The sequence below is a fragment of the Aedes aegypti genome, chromosome 2 (genome assembly GCF_002204515.2).
Source record: "Aedes aegypti strain LVP_AGWG chromosome 2, AaegL5.0 Primary Assembly, whole genome shotgun sequence".
Classification (NCBI taxonomy): Eukaryota; Metazoa; Arthropoda; class Insecta; order Diptera; family Culicidae; genus Aedes; species Aedes aegypti.
In genome coordinates this window covers 55,782,591-55,804,164 of record NC_035108.1, presented here as the reverse complement: position 1 = coordinate 55,804,164, position 21,574 = coordinate 55,782,591, and the positions used below count along the sequence as shown (strand labels likewise).

The following is a 21,574-nucleotide window of genomic DNA, read 5'->3' as shown; positions in this document are numbered from 1 at the left end:
ACTTTTTTCGATTTTTTAATTTGCTCTCAAATGCTTGTTAATGAATTTTTCAAAATATTTTTACAACACATTCATTAACATATCTATTTTTTCAGAGGTGTGCAAGATTTTCATTGACATCTGTTAGTAATTTTCAAAATTATCATACAAAATGCCACTATATTGAAACAATATCACCGCATCATAATTTTTAAATGCATTGTAAAGCATTTCTGATCAAAAAAATGTTTGTAGGTTCGACCCAATATTTTTTTACCCTGTTTTGAATGTTTGCGACTACTTTTCGATACACTCCTTACGATAGCTGGTAAAATAAGGTTTTGCAGGATCAGGGCATTGTAGACCAGAAATATTCAAATATGTGTTAAGTCAAAGTGGACCAAGTGAAAATCTTGAGTACCGACCAAAATATACTGGTCCAATTAGCGGGTTCTAGCACATTCCATACATACACCATAGAACTAACATAAACTTCTATCGAACTCTGAAATTGACTCAAAACATGCAATTATCAATCAGTTTATTGCTTTTCAACACTTGGTCCACTCTGTCTGCACAGAAATTGTTGCAATTTCTGACTACCCATCCAAATATGGTAAATGGCCAAAAATCAAAATCAAATGCATCGAATAGAGTAATATTTTTAAATTTCTATTGATGGATAAGTAGAAGAATCAATCGATGTCGAAAAATCTGACAAATCTCTTGTAATGTTTTAATTCCCTCGCATTTTTCAGCACGCTGATCATTTTCGCTATTATGGTAATAAGCACTTGGTCCACTCTGACTGCACACTTCAATCGATTTTTATTGATCATCCAAAGTAAATTTATTACATTTCATATTCATCAAATCTGGTCAAAGTGAAACGGAGGTAAGGTAATTTCGCATCATGAGAGAATAATCTAATTTTACCAAGTTTTGTACTTGGTCCCCCATGACTTAACGCCGAACATTTATCACTAAAACTTATTTAATTTATTTAATGATCTATTTGAGAGTAAAAACTTATCATACTTCTTAGGACAAACTTTATTTGCAAACCAAACCTTTAAAAGTGGCCGGAAGGATTTAAGCTAGAGTATACACTATGGTTTTCTTTTACGTCAGTCGACGTACCGCGCAAAAAAGCCGCGTTATTAAAAAAACGACGTAAAAAGACCTTGTGTTCTGACGTTTTATGACCATACAAATCATAACAAAACATTGTTCCACACGAAAAAAAAATCGCTCAGATTTTTTTTGAAATAATGCGGGCTTTTTTTGCGGTACCGCGTTAAAAAAAAATCAGCGTACGTCAATTTTTATTATGCATGTATTTAAGTATCTATTTGAGAATGTATTTTATCAATTGTTTCTAAACATAATTTTAAAAAGAACCTCTTTCGAAATTTTTTGAGAATGATACGAAAACATATATTTATGGGTTACTAAATAAGAATGTTAATACAGAAATGTTTCAAAGAATTTATCGTTTTCATTGACTCGTTCATGAAATCATGCATGCTTTCTTCAAAGTAATGTGGGGTGTCGGATCATCTTCTTGGTTTTTTGATCCGCTTCAGCGGAGGGTTTTAAGTAGTAAAAGTATTTTTTGTTGCATAGTTTATTACAATTCTACCGACTACAACCTCCAATGTCAAGTGAATAACGAAAGTGTCCAAGTAATTTTGATTGAAATACTAGAAGCTTAGTGTCAATAACTACTTTACTATCATAACTCAGAAGAACAGCCTATTAAATCTATTGTCTTTATACTAAATGTCCATTCGGCCAAACTTACCGTCCATTAAACTTACTGATGGAAAATTTCAATGTCACTCAGGCTTATGCCAACCATTTGTTCTCCCTTAGTCGAAGGACGCATCTATGATACATTGATTTCAAGCAGTATATTTCAATCATATTCGATCTTCTATCATCATTTGTAATTTGAAATATTGATTGATAGAATTGAAATAAAAGTGATTGCGATTAGATTTTAAAGTCACTTTCAGTCACTTTTTCGAGATTCGAAAGTCACTTTTTGATCACTTATTTCTCAAATCTGGTCACTAAAATGACTTTTTTTTACCAGCCCTGCCTAATAGTCTCCCAACCCAACCCAAAATGCATGTATTAGAAATATAATCCATGAAATAATACAACTCAATCTTTGGATATCCGGTGCCAAAAACAAAATCAGAAGAAACATGAGAGATTTTCTCTAACTTATCGAAAAATAAGCATAGGTATAAGCATAGATGACCGCACAATTCGTAGATGTAAATGTATATCGACAACTTTTGTAATGAACTATTTAAAAACTATTTTTATTTAAAAAAAAAGAATATTTTGATGACTGTTCCTGATAACAGTTATTATTTATTAACATTATTAATTTTTTTAGTTCACAAATATTGCATATCGAGTTATAGAATACAAAACCAGTACAAATGCGTTTCAAGGGACCATCGAGGTAGACAACTTTTAGCAAGTGATAGTTGATTTCGCCAAAAAACAACAATTTCCGTATACCTGAATTTGCTTATTGCGTAGTAACAGATAAAAGGAACATTCTCACCGAGTGTCCTAGTATGTTTTCATAAAAAAACCTAACCAGTTGCAGCTTCTAGGGGAAGCTTCGTTCAATTCAGCGTAGGCGATTCGAATCTAGCTTTTCTTGATTTCACGAAGGTATTTTTTTCCACAAGTATTGAACCAATTCTTGGAATAAAACTGTAAGATTCACTACACTTTTGAATAATACACAGGTATTATCGCCAGTTAAATTTGAGCACGAATGCAAAAACTATAAGAAATCTAGCACCAAGAAAATTCGTGACAGAAGCAAATTTTAAAACAAGATGGTTATCACGATTTAGGTTATTTTTCTGAATAAAAATTTATGCAGACGTTAGAGGAGCTGTTTCATAAAAAGTAGGTCCAGGACCATAGCATCTCAAAAAATTCAAACAGCACTCTACCATGTTAATTGCCTGACATCTAAATAATACAGCATAACTTTTTTTTCTTCTGCAATTACTAAACTAATACCATTATTTTGTTTCTATTTCAGGTACGTTTAAAAAAGATGTCTTATCTATATCATGAGTGAGTACAGTCCAGAAAATATTTCAGAGTGAGTATAGTCCTTAGAATGTTTTCTTTAATATTGTGTTTGACCCATAAATAGTTTACTTTTGAAGTAAATTAGAAATAATTTTCAGACTTAAAAGCATTATTCCTGTTTTGCATGTCTCGACAATGATTATCGAAGGAAATATCAATACCTATTCTTAACTATGTGTACGTGTTTGTGAGTAGGAAGACTCAGCTCCTTGGCTATCCGAAGACAAAGCGGGAGGCGTATTGCGAACGCGTCTCGGCCGGCATAGATGTTGATCGAATTTATTAGATACGATATCATAAAATTCGAATCCAGCTTGGCGCGATCACTAACGCTAATAAATTCAATGCCAATAGCCACTATATACTAACTGAATGGAAATACAGTTGCTGCCATTTGGAGCAAACATTGTCTGTTATTGGGCTGGACAGATACACAGAGAACAGGGTTATTTTCGTTCGAAATAGAACACCATGCCGGTAGAGAATCACGCGATTCGCACCAATTCTGCGTCAGCGAGTTTGCAATCCCGTCAATATAGAGCGACTTTGGCGACTAAAAAACTGTCGCCATTGCCGACGCTGCGACGACGACGAGCAATGTAAATTGACGTCTGCTTATCTCTCCTGTGCCGGGAGTGTTTCGTGGACAAAAGATAGAATTGTGGTGCAGTCAAAACATGTTGTCCGAATGATTAACCCGTAGGTGGACGATTGGTTTGAGTGTTTGTCAACGCCAATGGTGATGGCCTAGGTCATCACTATTTGTGGAGCACAAGCGTCAGTTGTCGGGTCCAGTGCTGTTGAAAGTCATGAATTTCACGTGATTTTGACATTTGAATATTGCTAATATCATCGCTCCTAGTGGAAAAAGTAATCGGAAAATGTTTTTCCTGTTACTATCGGTTGCCAATATTTGCTGTTGCGATATTTCGCATGCAAGGGTGCTATAAGCATTTTAATTTTTCCAAAATTTTGACATTTAACAGCACTGATCGGGTCATCAATTAGCGCGGAAGCTTTGTTGGTAAAGTACTCGTCTAGCATACAAGTGTCGTGGGTTCGAATCCCACCTGAGCACGTGGATGTTTTCATAATTTTTCCATCTTCACTACGCGTAATGATGTATTTAATTTAAAAACTATGCTGATTGAATTACCGAGCAAACGTATATATGTCAATTTGATATTTGAAGTTTGTTAGGTCTTAACCAATGATTGTTGAAGTAGGAGCCCTAGACGCATACTTACTAGACAAATCTATTTTGTATCATTCGTTCAAGTTTTCCTCTAGCCAATAATGAATCAACTTAGAACGAGTTATTGAAACCCTGTCACGATATCGAATCCCTCATGCTCTGTAAGGCTTATCGAGCTCATTGATATGCGAGCCGCCATTGAACCAGTTTCAGTCCCAGCTGATGATGCTAATAGAAGGCCCTAAAGTGTGTTCAAAGGCACGTAGATACAGCAAACCCATTCCTGTGCGTATACGCGAAATAAACCACCAGGCTGACTCTTGCAAGTCAGACGGGCCACAAAACTGGCGAACTCGAATGATGATGCTGATTGAACCGATGATGGGGGGAAGTGAATAAACTTCTCAAGGTTTTCGATATTTTCGAAACGTGTTATCACCATTATCGAGAGGCGCCGAAAGCATGCGCTTTACCTGCTTCTTGGCCGGGGGCTTCCTTCTTTTGAAACGGCAATTATTTAAGTAGGTGCTTTTTATGTGCTTCCTTGAACGGGATTTTGACCCTCACCGATTTCGAATTTCGAGGCTGGCGTTGAATGGCGGAGACATTTATTCCCTCTAATGTCTGATGGTCTGGTTATGTTGGATCCTATTGACTTGATTCTTAGATCGAAGCGCCGATGGATGTTTCAATGAGTTCCTCTGTTCTGTATTAATCTAAATAGGTCAACTGTTCTCGAAGCTGATAAGTAGTAGAAAACAAGATACGTATCACGGACGTCAACAGCACAAGGCATTAAAAGTTTTATCTTGCTTCAAGTATGGGTAATGCCTAATTTAGTGTTATCAATGATATTGCCAAAATTGTGATGGTATATTTTTCGGATCTATGATTACAGTACTGAAAGGCGATTTTATACCTTCATGAAAATCGAGTAATTTTAGCCGCATTACGAATTCAGCCTACCGTTTTTGCACTTCATATACCTACCGTTTTATAAATTTATGATCTATAATTATCTTTCGAATCGAATGACAAAAGGTCGAAAGGACGGAAGGTCGAAAGACAAGGGGTTGAAAGGACAAAAAGTAGAAGAACCAACAAAGGGACAAAAGGTCGAAAATCTATTTTGAATGAAGGAAAAATTTCTCATCAAGCAAACCATATTCGACCTTTTGTCCATAAACCCTTATACCCTACATTGTACCTCTACCGGTGGGATTGCAACATGTCGCCCTTAGCATGGTCTTTGTGCTTGCAACATTACAATTTTTTATTTGAAGCTAATCAATCTTCGGGTTGAAGCTTTTTGAGCTTCTCATTGAAGCTTTTTGAAATTGAATCCTATCAAGCATCTGATTGAAGCTTTACAAGCTTCTGGTTGGAACTGTTGAAGCTTCTAATCCGAGCCTTTTCCAGCTTCTGATTGATGCCTTTTTATGTTTCAGATTGAAGTCTTCCCGAACATGTGACTAAATTTTTACTTGGAATCGTGACATTTTTTCAAAAATTCAATCTGAGGAAACCTTGAAAGAATTACTGGCGGGATCGCTAAAATGTTCATTTGAGGATTCCCTGAAACATCCGCAGTAGAAATTTTTAGATTGAATTGAAGAAATTCTTGTACAAATCTATAGAAGAATTTATGTAGTATTCCCTGGAAGAATGCCACAATCAATACCAACAGAAGTTTTTGAAAAAATCGCTAGAGGAATTTATATGGAAAAGTTTGGACTTGGACGGTTCCTTGAGGAAGCCTTGGAAGAACTCCTGATGGAATACCTATATAATTCTCGGAGGAAATCGTGGACGATTTTTTTTCCAGTGGTTTTTTTTTTGGAGGAAACACTTGAGAAATGCATGAAGAAATCACTGGAAGAGTGTCTGTAGTAATCCCTGCATGAGTTTCTGTAGTGATTCGCGGAGGAATCACTGAAAGGAATCATTAGAGTAAGTTCAAGTGGGGTAAGAGTTTCTTTTTGAAATTTCTAGCTCAATTTAAAACAAATCTTATAAATGTCATGGTGGTTCGAATGCTATTCAAGTAAGAGACTTTCAATCCAAATATCATAAAAATCGATTGAGATTTGGCAAAGTTATAACTATTTGTTGTTTTTCGACGTGAATATTGTAATTTTTGGTCAAACTTTCGTTGCATTGAACCAATTGAAGTTAAAATCTTTTTCAATATTTTATGTAAGGGCGTTTCTAGGCCTATCATAAGGTTGCTTTGAGGTGTATTAGTTTTTGCATAAATGCTTGAAAACAATTTTTGGCCCATAGTGGGGCAAAAGTTCGAATCCGCGGGGCAAAAGTTATAAACTTGTATGTATATGTATATGTATATGTATAAACTCACGGAAAAAATTGCAAATTGCCTAAAATCCACATATTATCTTCAAATTTGGTTAAATTTGTCTGATCGTGTGAAAATTGTCACCAAAATTGTAAAGTATGCCTGTCATAAAAGGATCGATATTTTGTGTTTTAGCCAGCGAACTTTTGCTCCACACTAGATTCGAACTCTTGCCCCACCGGTGGGGCAAAAGTTCGAATAAGACAATCAATTTTGAAACTGTTATAACTAAAAATGGGTAAATATTTTGACACAAGTTTGTTCAGCAAAATTATAGCCAATATGTTGAAGGTTCACGGTATGGTATTTGTTTTGTTTTAACTGCTTTTGTTTTCCTGGAAACTTTGATTATACCACTAAGGTCGAACTTTTGCCCCACCTTACTCTAGGTGATTCCTTCAGCAAATCTTGGAAGAATTCATGGCGGAATCCATGGAAGAATTCTTGAACTATATTTTCTTTCTAGCGGCATCCAAAGATTCTTTACGAGTTTCTAGTGAAATTTTAAGAATTCCCAATGAAATTCTGCGAATTGTTAGCACTATCTTGAGAACGCAGAGGAAGATTCCATCAGAGTCTAAGAATCCTCTGGATTTTGCTTTGGGAGGGAGCTTTGAATTTTAGATATATGTTGAGAATTCTCAGCGAAATTCCAGTAGAATACGAAGATTCATTGCGGAATCTTGAGCAATTCTGAAAATTTTCAAAGTTATCTTTAGAGTTATCTCTTCAGAACTTGGGACCCTGAGAGTTCCTAACGAAAATACTCATGAGAATTGCCATCGGAAGAATCCTAACGGAAGAATCGAACCGTGCTCCTGAAAACCCGGAATATTGGTGATTTCTTCGGATATTCCACTTACACAATCTTCCAGGCAGTCCATGAAATTCTTAAAGAAGTTACCATCAGTGATTCGTTCAGAAATTTCCTGAAGGTTTATCCACAATATTTAAGTCCTTCTTCAGAAAATTCCTTTAGGAATTATTTGAGAAATTCTTTATAAATTGAATACGGAGCTTCTTTATAAATTCCTACAGAGCTTGCTCGTGATTTTTGATTCCTTGAGGTATTCTTGAGGAATTCTTAGAGTAAATCCTCTAGGAATTCCTAGAGAAACATCTGGAGAAATTCCTGAATTGTCTGAAGAATACTTGGAAACACTTCTGGAGTAATTTCTGAAGAAATCACTGGAGGAATACTCGGAGTAATACCCGCAAATATATCTGAAAAAACATCTGGAGATATCCCTTGAATATTTCCTAAAGGTACCCCTTGAGGATTTTGTATAGAATGTATGAAAGAATTTCTTGAGGAATTTTTTAACTTACACTTTGAGAAATTTTTAGATTTATTGGAAAAATCCTTACAGGTGTTCGAAAAGATATCTGAGTTAATTTTCAGAGGAATCCCTTGGAAATTCTGAAGGAATCCCTTGCGAAATTTTTGGAATATTGAATAATGTTTGAAAAAAAAAAATTATCGTTCCTTTATCTTCATATAAAAAATAGTGACTCAATTGACCAGTTTTGTGATTCGAAATCAGGACATTTTGAAATTTCACAATCACGAACGATTTCAAGAAATTTCTAATTAGCGGATATGAGCATAGGTATGAATTTTTGAATATAACTAGCCTTTTGCTTCGAAAATAATTGATCACTTTTCCAAAGACACTATTATGTTTTTAATTTTTTTTCTCTTACAATTATTTTCTCAAGGTTATTGTCTTAAATCTTCCGAAAACCACAACAGGAATCCTCTTTGTAAGACTGTCGCTAAAAACTACATCAATCTACCAACACGAATATTTTAATAATCTTATGAGGGTCTGTAAATATCCATTCATCTATTTAGTTCATGAGATCCTGAAACAATCTGATGATTTATAGAGAAATCTGCTTTGTGCTTTAATCCAGATCATTCTAGGCAGTTACTAAATACAATGATGAGAAAATGCATAACCGTGATGCATCAAAATATTACACAAAAAAAAAACAGTTTTATGTTCCCATGATTGCTAGCATCTATGCTGGAACTAGTAGTCGGATTTTTTTTTAAAGCAAAGACACGTTAATGCTTCCAGTGGACGATTTGCTTTTTGAAGGAAGCACCACACTAGACAACGGACTTTTCATTGATAGCAATAGAACTCTTGCATTGATAGCAATAGAATTTTGTGAAAATACACCAAAGATAATAGTTTGTGTTTTATTACGAGCCCGAATGATTTTACTAACAATATCAGAATCGCCAAACATCGACTGAATCTAAAGGTGTTGTGATACAATATTAAATGCATCCCAAACTTTCTATGTGGCTGAAGTCGATTTTTGAACCACGAAACTCAACATGGATTGTGGGATAGATGCCATTTGAACATACTTGTTGTTTTTTATATTAATTAAGATAGCTTTTTCTAATTCGAAATATCCTTGACATTTCACGGTGTTTGCCAAGTATGAAAAAGCAGGACAAAACTTGAAATAAGACAAAAAATATGACCGACTGATTCGCCAACCGTCAAATCGGTTCCATAAACTGTCAAAATGGTTCGTCAAGCAGCATCACACACGGTTAAACAAAGCACAACCTGAGGGCAGAGTCAATGTTGGTGAAACGGTCTGAGTCGTCTGTGGGCTGCATGAGCCTTGCGGTAAGGTCCACGACTATTAGACAAAGTCATGCCGGTTCCATTCCCGGACGATCCATAAATTTTCTGTGTTGGATTTTTTTTACTTTTCTTCACTTCTATCGGCATACGATAAACGAATGCAAAAAGGCAATTATGGCAAAAAAAGCTTTTTCCAAAGGGCAAAAAATAAAGAAGATAACAAGAACAGCTTTACTTCGCCACTTAGTTGACAATTCTCACATTCTACTCAACCCCTCTCTCGCAGTACCACCCAATACACCGATCGAAATAAGTGATTTTCTCCGTTCGAAACTGATATTCCCGTAGCTGTGCATATTTTTTGCCCCAACATCATGGACTATACCAACACCATAGTCCTTGAGAAGTTGATTCATACACTCTCAGCGACGACAACACGCCAGCCGCCAAAAAAAAAAAACGAAAACACTTCCAGACGTATCGTCTTACCCTCTTACTCTCCATAACAATATTCGACTCAACGACCCCACCACACTCGTTCAAAAGCCGGCATTTCCCATCGTTCGCCTTTTTCTGCACTAAAAAAATCCTCACCAATTTCCGCTCACTCGCGCTCGACGTTCACACGGCTCACTATGGGCTAGGAATCCAAATTTCGCGACAAAATTCCAAAAAGTTAGTTCATAAAATGAATAGTATGGGATGAACTTCTGATTGTTGTTTATTGATCGTTTATTCAGAATTTGTTTTGTCACGTCTGACTTACCTGAGTTACATCAGGAATGTCAAAAATATTTATTTAAGGAAGCTTAGGTTTCTCCGCCAAAGGACGAAGCCTCCGTGTCAAAAAAGTTTGGACATTTTTTCTTCATACTTGCAAAAATTGAAGATTTCTCCTAATGCTTCCAAAACTCAACTAATAAATTTCCCACAAAAACCAAAACATTTGAAACCTTCAAGTAGATATGTTGTCACAATGAGAGGGGTTCCAAAAAATTGGTTAGGGCTCATGCTAGATAAATATTTAACTTTCAAAAAAATCGGTACAACCTTGGTATTTTCAATTTGGTAGGAAATTATTTGTTGTCAAGAATGATAAGCTACTTTTCAGAAGTTTCGTGATGAGGATGTAACAAACTATATCACAAACGGCTTTCGCATGTTTGAATTTTTAATAATAATTCTCACTTCTTCCAAATCAGTCCCTCAAGAACTGTCAAAAACTTTTTCTTGAATAGGAATTTCTCAAAATTTTAGAGAATTTCCCAAAGAACATAGAGCCAGGGTCCATTAGAGGTATTTTATATTCAGATCCTGTCATATAATTTTCCTAGTAGGATTGCTCTTACTTTCATGTTAAATTTTGTTCGTTATGAAAGTTATTGGAGTATGTCACGAATTTTCGATTTCTTGCCCATAGTGGCAAGGTTCGGGGTGGTGGTTGTGAGCGTGAAGAGCTTTCGAGCAATCATTATCATCATCACCATCATCGTTCGTTCACCGTCATCAATTGCCGAAAAATGCGAATAACTTCGGCACTGCGACTTCGAGGGATCAAACAATACTCACACACCGCATCACCATCATATCTACATTCACGCGTGAACACTCATAAAAAACCGGGCAAACACACAAAACGGAACAGGGCAGACCCGCGCATACCGGTCCTATCTCCCGACTCGTCCCAATCGTCGAATCCACCGAAATATGGGTTCAAGGCAGTGCAAACTAAATATTTTGACGAAGTCAAAGACGACGACCACGTCGACCGAGGTGGTGGCGATTTCTTTGCTGTTTCAATTCTTGTCTTACATTGATTCAATGCGTGCATGCTTTCGGCTAATGCCCGAATTCGATGCGAGGTTTCTGAGATAATACCGACTTTATCATGACCTGTTCAGATGCAGTGCTTATCATTTGCTGATATTCGAAAGGCTACATTCAACAATTGGGTTGACTCCAAACTCAGCGAAGTTTGATTCACTCGGCATTTTTTTTTTCGCTAAAAATCTTATCAACGATACACCGTTGTTGCCGAGGTCAGCTTCTTTCGCTGATTTTCTGGGGGCAATAAATTTCACGTTGTGCGGTCGTTGTCCCTGCGCTGGTCTCTGAGTTTTGCCGGTGTGGGTTTAAAGCGAGTGATACTTTACAATATAGACACAATCTACAGATAATACAAGTTGACAAATTGATCGGATGTTTCGCAGACTTTGAAGTCTGATTCAAGCTGGTCGGACAGTTTTTTGTCTGGGAAGATTAATATTACTTATGTTACTTATGTAACGTTTTACATACAGTCAACCCTCCATGAGTCGATATTGAAGGGACCATCGACTCATGGAAATATCGAGTCATCGAATAGCAATGCTAAGGAAAGCCGTTTGAGGGGTTCATCGTAGTAACCATGAAATTTGATTTTTAATATGGTTCCATGAGTCGATGTGAGTCAAGTAATGGAAGTAGTAATGGTTCAACTGTACTCAAAAAAAAAAATGAGTTACATTTCGCCACAATACGCAAATTTGAAACACCGAATTTTAAACAACTGTTTTATCTAAGCTTAGCAGAAGATAAGCAGTATACATCAATTTGATTATCAATCAATAAATACACTATTTTTGTACTATTTGGTGTAGGTGTTTTCGGAGAAATTCCTGAAAAAATCCTGAAAAACATCTGGTAGTTTTTGAAACTGGGTATTGTTTTTAAAGGACTCCACTACACATTTTCATAAATAAATCTATGGAAGAATTATTTGAGGGAACCTGGTAGGATTAATGTCAGAATGATTTAAGAAATTTAAGAAGAAAACCGTGGAATAATCATCGCCAATTTCGTCAAGAATGTTCTTTGGGAACACCAGAAGGAAAACACGAAAAAATCTTAGATATATTTTAAGAGGAATTTGTTGAAAGCTTGTGAATGATTTCCTGGCGACATCAAACGCTCACACGATTTCTGGAGAAATATGTCTTTGAACGAATTCTTGAAGAACTTTCTAACAGTGGCGCAATTTGGCGAACATATTTGCTGAACTGGAATAAAAACAAAACAAAATGCTCGCGAGTATCAGAGTGCTGTCTCGCATCTGTCGCGCTCGCGAGTAAACGAAGCTTAAGCTGTTCGAATGTACTCATATCAAGCTTGCTCGCAAGTCTGTCATACTTATTTACACTCGTGAGTTGGTCATTTACACATTCCAATTCCTGGTGATATCATTAGAGAAACCCTCAACGGATTTATCAGTGCATTTTCAATTCATAAACACTTTCAAATCTGTTTGTTTCTACTATAGATTATTCTGCGATTGAACATATTGCCTAATATCTGAATTGATTTAGCACTGCTTTTAAACATGAAAAAGTACTTGGAACGCACAAGCTTGATCGATTCAAAGACCATTTTGCGGATCCCGACAGGTCGAAGATTTTCCCATTTATTGAGAAGAATGAACAGTGAAAATTGAAATCTTCCATTATGAGGCTAAATTACTCATGTTAACCTTTACAGTACTGAGTGCCGAAATCGAAGTTTCAAAATTCTGTACCTTCGCAATCATTCGATCGATTTTGATGGAATCCAAAAAAAAAAAAAGAACACGTGGGTCATGTCCCATATAAGAAGATTTATATTCAATTCTTTGCGAAAAATCATGTTATTCAAGCCGTCACACGACAACAGCCCAAGAGGTCTCAAAAGTGGCCATTTGAAGCCTTATCGGAATCTGTCACTGAACATGCGAAAATTATTAGAACCACTTTATAATTCATAATATTATCTTGTTGTCACTATGTTATGCGGTTGTTATTCGACTTTGCTCGGGAGGTAATACATGCTGTCAAGTATTTGAATCAATGTATTTCCCCATAATTTTTATCGTGAAATACCCTGGGTACCCTAACAAATTTAGACAGGATGTCTACTTTCTGGAAAACCCTGGAATCATCAGGGAATTTTATTAAACCTGGAAAAAAATCAGGGAATTTCTTTGAGGCAGTATTTCATGGTAGAATATGTTCATGACACAGAATTTTCACGCCCAAAATACACCAAAAATTTCAGCAGTGTCGCTATCAAAACGTTCCTAGGGGATTTTAGTGAGTATCTTTTCGGGTATGAAATTGTATCCACCTCCAAAGACACAATTGAATTTTATGAATAACATTCAATCAGTGTACCTTAGTAGACAGTCCCCTAAAGTCTCACTAGTGACTTTTACGGCCGTTTTAAAAAGACAATTTACACCGTCGTCAACCAAAGGCTACACAGACTGAACGATTACAAACATTAGGCAACGGACAACACACGGAATACCCAGTAGTCCAGTGATGAATTTTTCGTTTGACGAAAAGTTTCCACCGACTGGAGCGGGAACCGAACCCACACCCCGTGCTACAATACGCCTAAACGACTGACGCCGCTAACCGCACGGCCACGAAGCCCACTATAAATTTCCTATAAATCGTTGCAAAATATTGCTTACGTGAAGTTCAGATGCTATTTATCTAAGTATCATTGATTCACAGCTAGATTTTGTTTAGAAAATGATTGAAATAAATAGAGATTTCACCAGGAATACTTTCAGGGATCTTTCCAGAAATTTTTCTAGAGATTCCTCTACCAATTCTCCCAGATATTCTTCCAGCAATTTTTCAAAGAATATCTTGAGACATTTCTCCAGAATTTGCTCCAGGAATTTCTCGAGCACTTTAACGTTAGTATCTCCAGTAATTTGTTTAGGGACTATTTTTTTTTACAAACACCTTCTTAAAACTTCCTCCAGATATTTTTCCGTTAATGCTTCAACCAATTTTCCAAAGATTTTTACAGATTTTTTTTCCAAGAAAATCCGCAAAAGTGAATTTCAGAGTTTTTGAAAGAAAATGTTCAGGATATTTGCTAAGGAACCCGACAATGATTTCAACGTCATTCTATCTACCTCGTAACACCAAAGAATTTCTCCAAAAAATCTCGAGAGGTTATTCGAGAAAACCCTCTCTAGATTTTGTTTTCTAGGAATTTCTCCAGAATTTCAATGAAGAATTACAAATGCAGTACTTCCAAACATTTCTCAAAAAATCCTATGAAATCTACAAAAGTTTTGATGCGGTTCTATAGTAATCAACACTGCAGCATTTTTTCCAGAAAATCCTTCTGCACATATTGTAGAGATTCTGTCCGATGTTTTACAAGAAGTTCCTTCAGTAAAAGCTGCAAGATATTATCCAGAGTATTGATTTATTAGTTTTTTTTTCAATCATCCTAATAATTTAACTAGAAATTTTTCTAAAATGTCCTCGAGGGTCTATGAGTTCTTCTGGTAACCTTTATTCATCAAGGGTGACTTGAAAACTTACACAAGTTTCGTCAGAAGTTACTTTAAAATTTGCTTTAGAAATAACTCACGATTTTTTTTTTAATATTTTATCATATTTTTGTTAAGTTTAATTCACATTTCCATGGAGAAATACCTGAAAAAATCCTGGAAGAATACTCGGACAAATCTTTGAAGACTTCCTTGGGAAACCTTTGAAAAGTATTGTAGAGTTCCTGAAGATATGCTTAGAGAAATTCCTGGTTAAAATATTACAGAAATTCTGAAGGACAATTTTTAAGCAATCCCTAGAGGCATCCTTGGAGAAATTTCTGGTTGATTTTTTTAAGAAGTTCTAAACGGAAGTCTTGAAGGATGTCCTAGGAAAATCGATGGAAGAATGATCGATTGAAATCATGGAGGACTTAGAACTAAAAAGAAATTCCTGATAATTAAATCAAATTGGTATAAATCCGGTTGTGTTCTTGAGATATCCAAAACAAAATACTTTGATGAATTCCTTAGGAAAATACTCGTGGGGACTCCATGGAGAATAATCACTAAATGAAATCCTGAAAAAAATAGAAGACGAGTTGATCTCGGGTTGCAAATCTCTCAAATAAATGAGTCTATCCATCTATCCTAACCTGAGAAAATCTTCGGACTAATATCTAAATTTTTAGGCAAATACCTTAAATAATTTGTGAAATAAATTCCGTGAGAAAATCATTGAAGAATGTATACTGTAATAAGAGCGGTATTGTTTGTCGTAATGTCACGAACAAATAACAAAAATAGAAATCTTGGGTCTGATTTCATGAGGAAACAAATTCCTATCTCCTGATCCCTGTTAGGTTTTTTTTATTGCTGCTTGGTTTCTTTTTGGTTCTGGTTTAGTCTCTCCTTTTTCAGGAAAAGGGCCTCTACAGTTCCTATTTTCAAGACACACAGTCGCTACTGAAATGCAAACAATTCATCATATATCAAACATACAAAATTTAAATGTTATACAGGACGGACTCCATTATACAAGTTTTCGATTCGGGTCTCGATTATCGTCTACTATCCGGAAACTGAATTAATCATCTGAGGATTAAAAAGATTTATAGATAATAATGTAATTATTCAAATGTATATCAAATTACTTATGTATCATTAACAAGATTCAATGAAATAATTAGACATATTTTAAATGACTTGGATTTTTGTAGTTCATATGATTACAATTTTATGAATACAATTTAGAAAACAGTGATGAACATAAATATTATTGTAGAACATTGTCACAAACATTAGTTTTTTTTTTCTATTTTTGCTTATTCAGCAGTCTTAAGTATCCAAACGGCCCATGGATCTTCTTTTTGGACGAAATGAAGGCTAAAGATTTTGACTTTTCAGGAAAAGTATAAAATTTCACAAAAATTGTGTTTTTTACATGAAAAAAATCAATAGTTTCCGTTTTTTCGTATTTTGAAGGCCTCGGGACCAAAGGGGCTATCGCTGTTCTCATTTTTTCTTGAAAGTTCAGAAAATTTTACGTATACTGTCAGCGATGTATGTTTTTTTAGTTTTTGAGATATATTTTTTTGAAAATAAAAAATCAGTCATTTTTTATCGGCACACACTATAGGTCTCAGCGCATTAGATTTGTAATGTTTAAAAAAATTATAACTTTTGAACAGCTTAACCGATTTCCAATCTATTTGTATGGAATGAAAGCTAAAAATTTCAACTATTCAGACAAAATTGAAAAATCTGATAAAAATATGTTTAAACGTGAAAAAATATAAAAATTTCTAGTTTTTTTTTTAGAAATTTTCATATATTTTAATGTGCAATTTTTTTTTTTTTCAAAGTTTTCTATTTTTTCTGAAAAGTTGAGACCTTAAGCTTTCATTCCATAAAAAAAGATTGGAAATCGGTTGAGCTGTTCAAAAGTTATGATTTTTTTTTGAACATTATAAATCTAATGCGCTGAGATCTACAGTGTGTGCCGATGAAAAATGACTGATTTTTTATTTAAAAAAATATATATATCTCAAAAACTAAAAAACATACATCTCTGAAAATTTGACAGTTTACGTAAAATTTTCTGAACTTTTAAGAAAAAATGAGAGCAGCAATAGACCTTTTGGTCCCGAGGCCTTCAAAACACGAAAAAACGGAAACTATTGAAATTTTTCATGTAAAAAACACAATTTTTGTGAAATTTTATATTTTTCCCGAAAAGTCAAAATCTTTAGCCTTCATTTCGTCCAAAAAGATTGAAAATCGGTCGAACGATTCAAAAGTTATAGATTTTTTAAAAATAAAAATTTCGATTTTTCTGGTCACCCTATTTCGGAAATGGTCACCCTAATCAATAAATCCAAAAATACGTGTATCCTTATTTCGGATAAGGAACAAAATAGCAAATTTGCACGGAATTCGGAGACCCACTAGATCGGTTTTTCATGGAATGGCTGTATACGCGTATTTTGACCTCAACAAATATAATCTAATTGACCCATTAATCGAGAGGCAGCGTTTTGAAATATGTTACAGGTTCTTGCATGGAGTTCTTTCAGCGATTTTTACAGGAGTTCAATAGGAGATAACTTCAATAATGAAAAAATCGTGGAAGAATTCCGAGAGAAATTTCTTAGTCATTTTTGGAAGAATTTCAAAGAACTTTTTGAATAAAACTTTAGAATTTGGGTTTGTTATGATTGATACGAAGCACAGTCAAGGTTGAAGAGTCACTGGATTAATTTCTGTAGGACTGGTTTAGTTTCTTTCGCTGTTACTGAAACTCAGTCCACGAAACGACAAAGGTTCAATGGCACCGCACTGACGCTTCTTCCCGCCAGCAGAGGTCCTTGACCCGCCGCCAGAGAAGAATCCCAGTTGCGCTTCACGGGTGTGCGATCAATGGAAAAAGCCGTAAAACTCAAAGACAATATCTTTCTTTCCATGCACCTCCTCACTGCATCAGATAGTGATGCACTACACACCGAGTACAACAAGAGCAAAACGAACCTCTTTGCGAGAGAAGGGGAAAAAGCATATTACAACAATAAATACACTGCCGTGCAAAAGTTTGGGGTCACCCTTTGGAAAACATACAAAAGTGTTTCGTCCATATCTCTGGGAATGCCCTTCTAATTGGAACTTTCTATGGCTTTCTCGAAATGAGTTAATGAGTAAATCTTAGTTTGTAGATTTTGTTTACTAAATTTTTACTAAAAAATGTGACATTTTTCAAAAATTACTCTGAAAAAACATAGCTAATTTTCTCAGTATTGGATTGACCAAAATTATCAACTGGTTTCAATTTGTTGTGAATCTAATGCTATGATAATTAGACATGTTTTTTCAGTGTAATTTTTAAGTGAGAATTTAGGTAACAAAATTTGGAAAATGTTGTTGTCAAAATACCTACGAAGTAAGATTAACTCAGTGTCTTTCGATTGAGCCATAGAGAGTTCCCATTATAAGTGCAATCCCAGAGATACGGACAAAAATCTTTTGTATGAACTGAACCCAAACTTCCGCACGGCAGTGTACATATCATGTCAAGATCATGTGCGTATAGAAGGACAGCCACAACTGTTGCACTTTCCGGCGTTCGACGGCCTCTTACCACAACAAACATCAACAACAACATCATCAAGAACGATGGCATCGAAAGCAAAAACAAAACAAACCGCTCCCCCGTATTGAGTCGAGGAGAAGAAATGCACGCCTCTCGAGAAGCAGACGGGAGACAGGGCAATGCATCAACAGTGGTGAGGAAAACAGCTGCAACTTGCCGCAGACAGACAGATGATGAGGCACCTCAGGAAGGGACTGACTGACTACGGGGGGAGTTCAATGACTCGACGATTCTCCCTCTAGGAAGCGAATCGCCACACATATTATGTTGATCCACTTTAATCTTTCCCTGTTCGGTGCTTGCTTCTTGGGATTCTAGCCAGAAGGGACCAAAGAATTGTCTGTGGGTATGTTCATGGGCGTAGCCAGAGCTGGTAGCAGGTCTCTTTGTAGAAGACTTGACTTCACCTTTTGAATTTAGTCTTCTAAAAGCCTCTATGTCTCTAAAACAGTGGTTCTCAACCTTTTTGAAGCTGTGACCCCCTTCAGAGTGTTACAAACTTTTCGCGGACCCCTAAAGTTTATGATCTCAAAACCAAAGCTTATGAAAACTTTTCAAAGACCCAATAATTTTCTCTGGAATCCATCACAGATTATGGAAGAATTTTTCCTAGATCATTCGGAGTCCACTAAAAATCATGCCATGAGTCTTTCATACATCTTTCCAAGAATACGATGGATATCTTTTAGAGGATCTCACAAAATCCTACATCAGTATATTTCGAAGATTTCAACTCAAGATTTTTTTTCAAAAATATGTCTAGGAGTACCAAGAAAGAAGTTTATCCGAGAAACATCCTATTTTTTCTAACAAGATTTGTAAGATTCCTTCGGGTATACCAAAAATTGCCACAGAATCCGCGAAATTCTCGTTTATTTTTCAAAAATATGTAAGGATTCGATCATTGTAGGCTTCTTTGATTATTCTAAAAAACATTTCTATTGAGTTTTCCAAAAAACAGACAATAGCTGTTAATATATAAGTAATAAATCTCAAAAATCTCGTCAGATATCCGTTGAGAATTTTCGTAGTTTTTGAAGGATCTTTGCTATGAACATGTTCTGAAAATCTCAAAAAAATCCTTTCAAAAGATTCAAGAAGATTTCGCCAATTGTTTTAGTGAAAACAGTGAATACTTTAATATTTTTTCAATCCCGTGAATAGTTTGCTAAGGAACTTCTCATAAACTTTTCGGGAATCTCACTAGGTAGTTGGCAAAATATGTCAAGGATCAGCTCTGAAAATGCCAGAAATTTTCTACATACATCGCTAGGAAATATGGACAGAATTACATAACAAATATTTTTTCAGTAGTTGTGGGTGTACATAAAAAAGTTGTTTTTTTAATATTGAACATTAAACTCCACTATTATAAACTCTTGCATAACAATGAAAAATTACTCTCCTTTATTAATCATTTCAATAATAACACTTGTTAAAAAACGGATTCGCGGACCCCCTGAGAAGTCTTCACGGCCTCCTAGGGGTCCGCGGACCATCGGTTGACAAACCCTGCCCTAAAGTATCATTTTAATCAAAATATTCTAAATCTAGAGACTCCAGAGAAACCTTCTTAGACTCTTACGTAGCTATTCAACAGGTTCCTCAGAATTTTCTGCTCAGATTTTTTCTCTGAAGATGTCTCCACCAATTCTCCCAAAAATCCGTCCAGAAATACCTGCAGCGATGATGCGAAAGATGAACCATGAATTACTTTAAAAGATCCTCTAGTCCTAGTCATTACTTCAGGAAACATGTTCAAAAACTTAATCAGCGATTCCTCGTGAAGCTCCTTTAAAAATGTCTCTAGGAATTTTTCCAGAATTTCATGTAGGGATTCTCGTCTAGTTCTTGCAAACATTTCTCGTGTAAGTGAAGTCAACTTGATTCTTCAAGATTTCACTTAAGTTTTCACACCACATTCATCAATTATTTCTTTTATTCTTTCGATTATTCCTACACATATTTTCGGGTTTTTTAAATAAATTTATTGAACAGTATCGTTCAAATGCTATTCAATCAATTTCTTTAGAAAATCTTGCGAGATATTATTCAAGGATTTGATTGAATGTTTTCGCAATAATTGTTTAAGTTCCTCCAAGTCTTTCAAGAGTCCAGAGTTCTTTCAAAGACACTTGCAGGAGTTTATCAGGATACTATATCTTTATCAGAGATTACCACAAGATTTTTTTTAGAAATGCTTTTTTTTTAAATTGCTCCAAATATTCTGGAAAAAATCCTTTACAAGCTCTTGAAGACTTCTTTGAGAACTTCTTTCTGAAATTTTTCGAATAATGTCTTGTGAAATTCCTGAAGGATTCTTAGCAATCTCATATAAGCTCTAGAGTTATTCCTGAAAAGAAATTCTTTGTTGAATTCATAATTCAATCATCAAACATTAAAAAACAGTTTTTGTGTTCGAATTCCTCAGGAAAAAGAAATCCTCAGGAAAATCTATTACCGCATTATGGATAACAAGTGCAATGGAATAATAGATTTATATGATTATATTTTATTTTTATTTTTGAAGACATCTTTATAGATCAGTGAAGAAATTACTGGCTAAATTGTAGACAATGTCCTAAACGGGAACTTTGGATGAAATCCCAGGGAAACGAATGAAACAATCACTGAATCAATCCCTAAAACACTTACACCATTTTTGAGAAATTTCTGAATGTATATTCTGAAAAATTCCTGAAAAAAAGTTGGCTTCCTAAAAAAAAATTCAGGTCAAATAATTAAAACAATTCGTCAAAAATCCACAAAAATCTTCCAAAGAACCTACCATAAATTATTATAATGAAAGTCACTTCAATTCTGCTATGGATTTCGCCTGCAGAACTTACCTACTAGCTATTTCAAAATATTTTTTTTCAGAAACGATGAACAGTGGATTCGATTCAGAACTGGTAGCAGCAGACTTGCCAGTTTCAAAAAAATCTCTAATTGTAATGTAAGTTCTGTAAGGACTCTATTTTACCTCTGATATCTCCTTATTCTGCTTGCAGTTAAAAATGGTGCAAACTTCTACTCCAGGAACTCTAAAGACTCCAGATATTCTTATGCAACTACTCTACAGATTCTTTAGAAATCTCTTCTGAGATTTCAGGAGGAAAAATTTCTAGAAGCATTAGTGACTTCTTTTGGAAAACTTTCAAGGACTTCTTCCTTCAAAAATCTCTCTAGAAGAATTTTCCATCGAGTCTTCCATAAATTACTACAGCGATTTTTCATGAAATGCTTTGAGGAATCCGCTCTAGGAAATTCTAGAGCACTTCAACGCTTCTACCTCACGTACTTTCCCCCAGAATTACGCTGAAACTTTTCCAGAAGGCTATCCCTGAAT

At 35.2% G+C, this 21,574-nt stretch overlaps 1 protein-coding gene across 7 annotated transcripts in view; it reads left to right on the top strand.

Moving 5' to 3' along the window:
• Nucleotides 1-21,574, top strand: part of LOC5566289 (ribosomal protein S6 kinase beta-2) — a 162,422-nt gene that overhangs the window by 71,506 nt on the left and 69,342 nt on the right. The gene's annotated exons all lie outside the window — the stretch shown is intronic.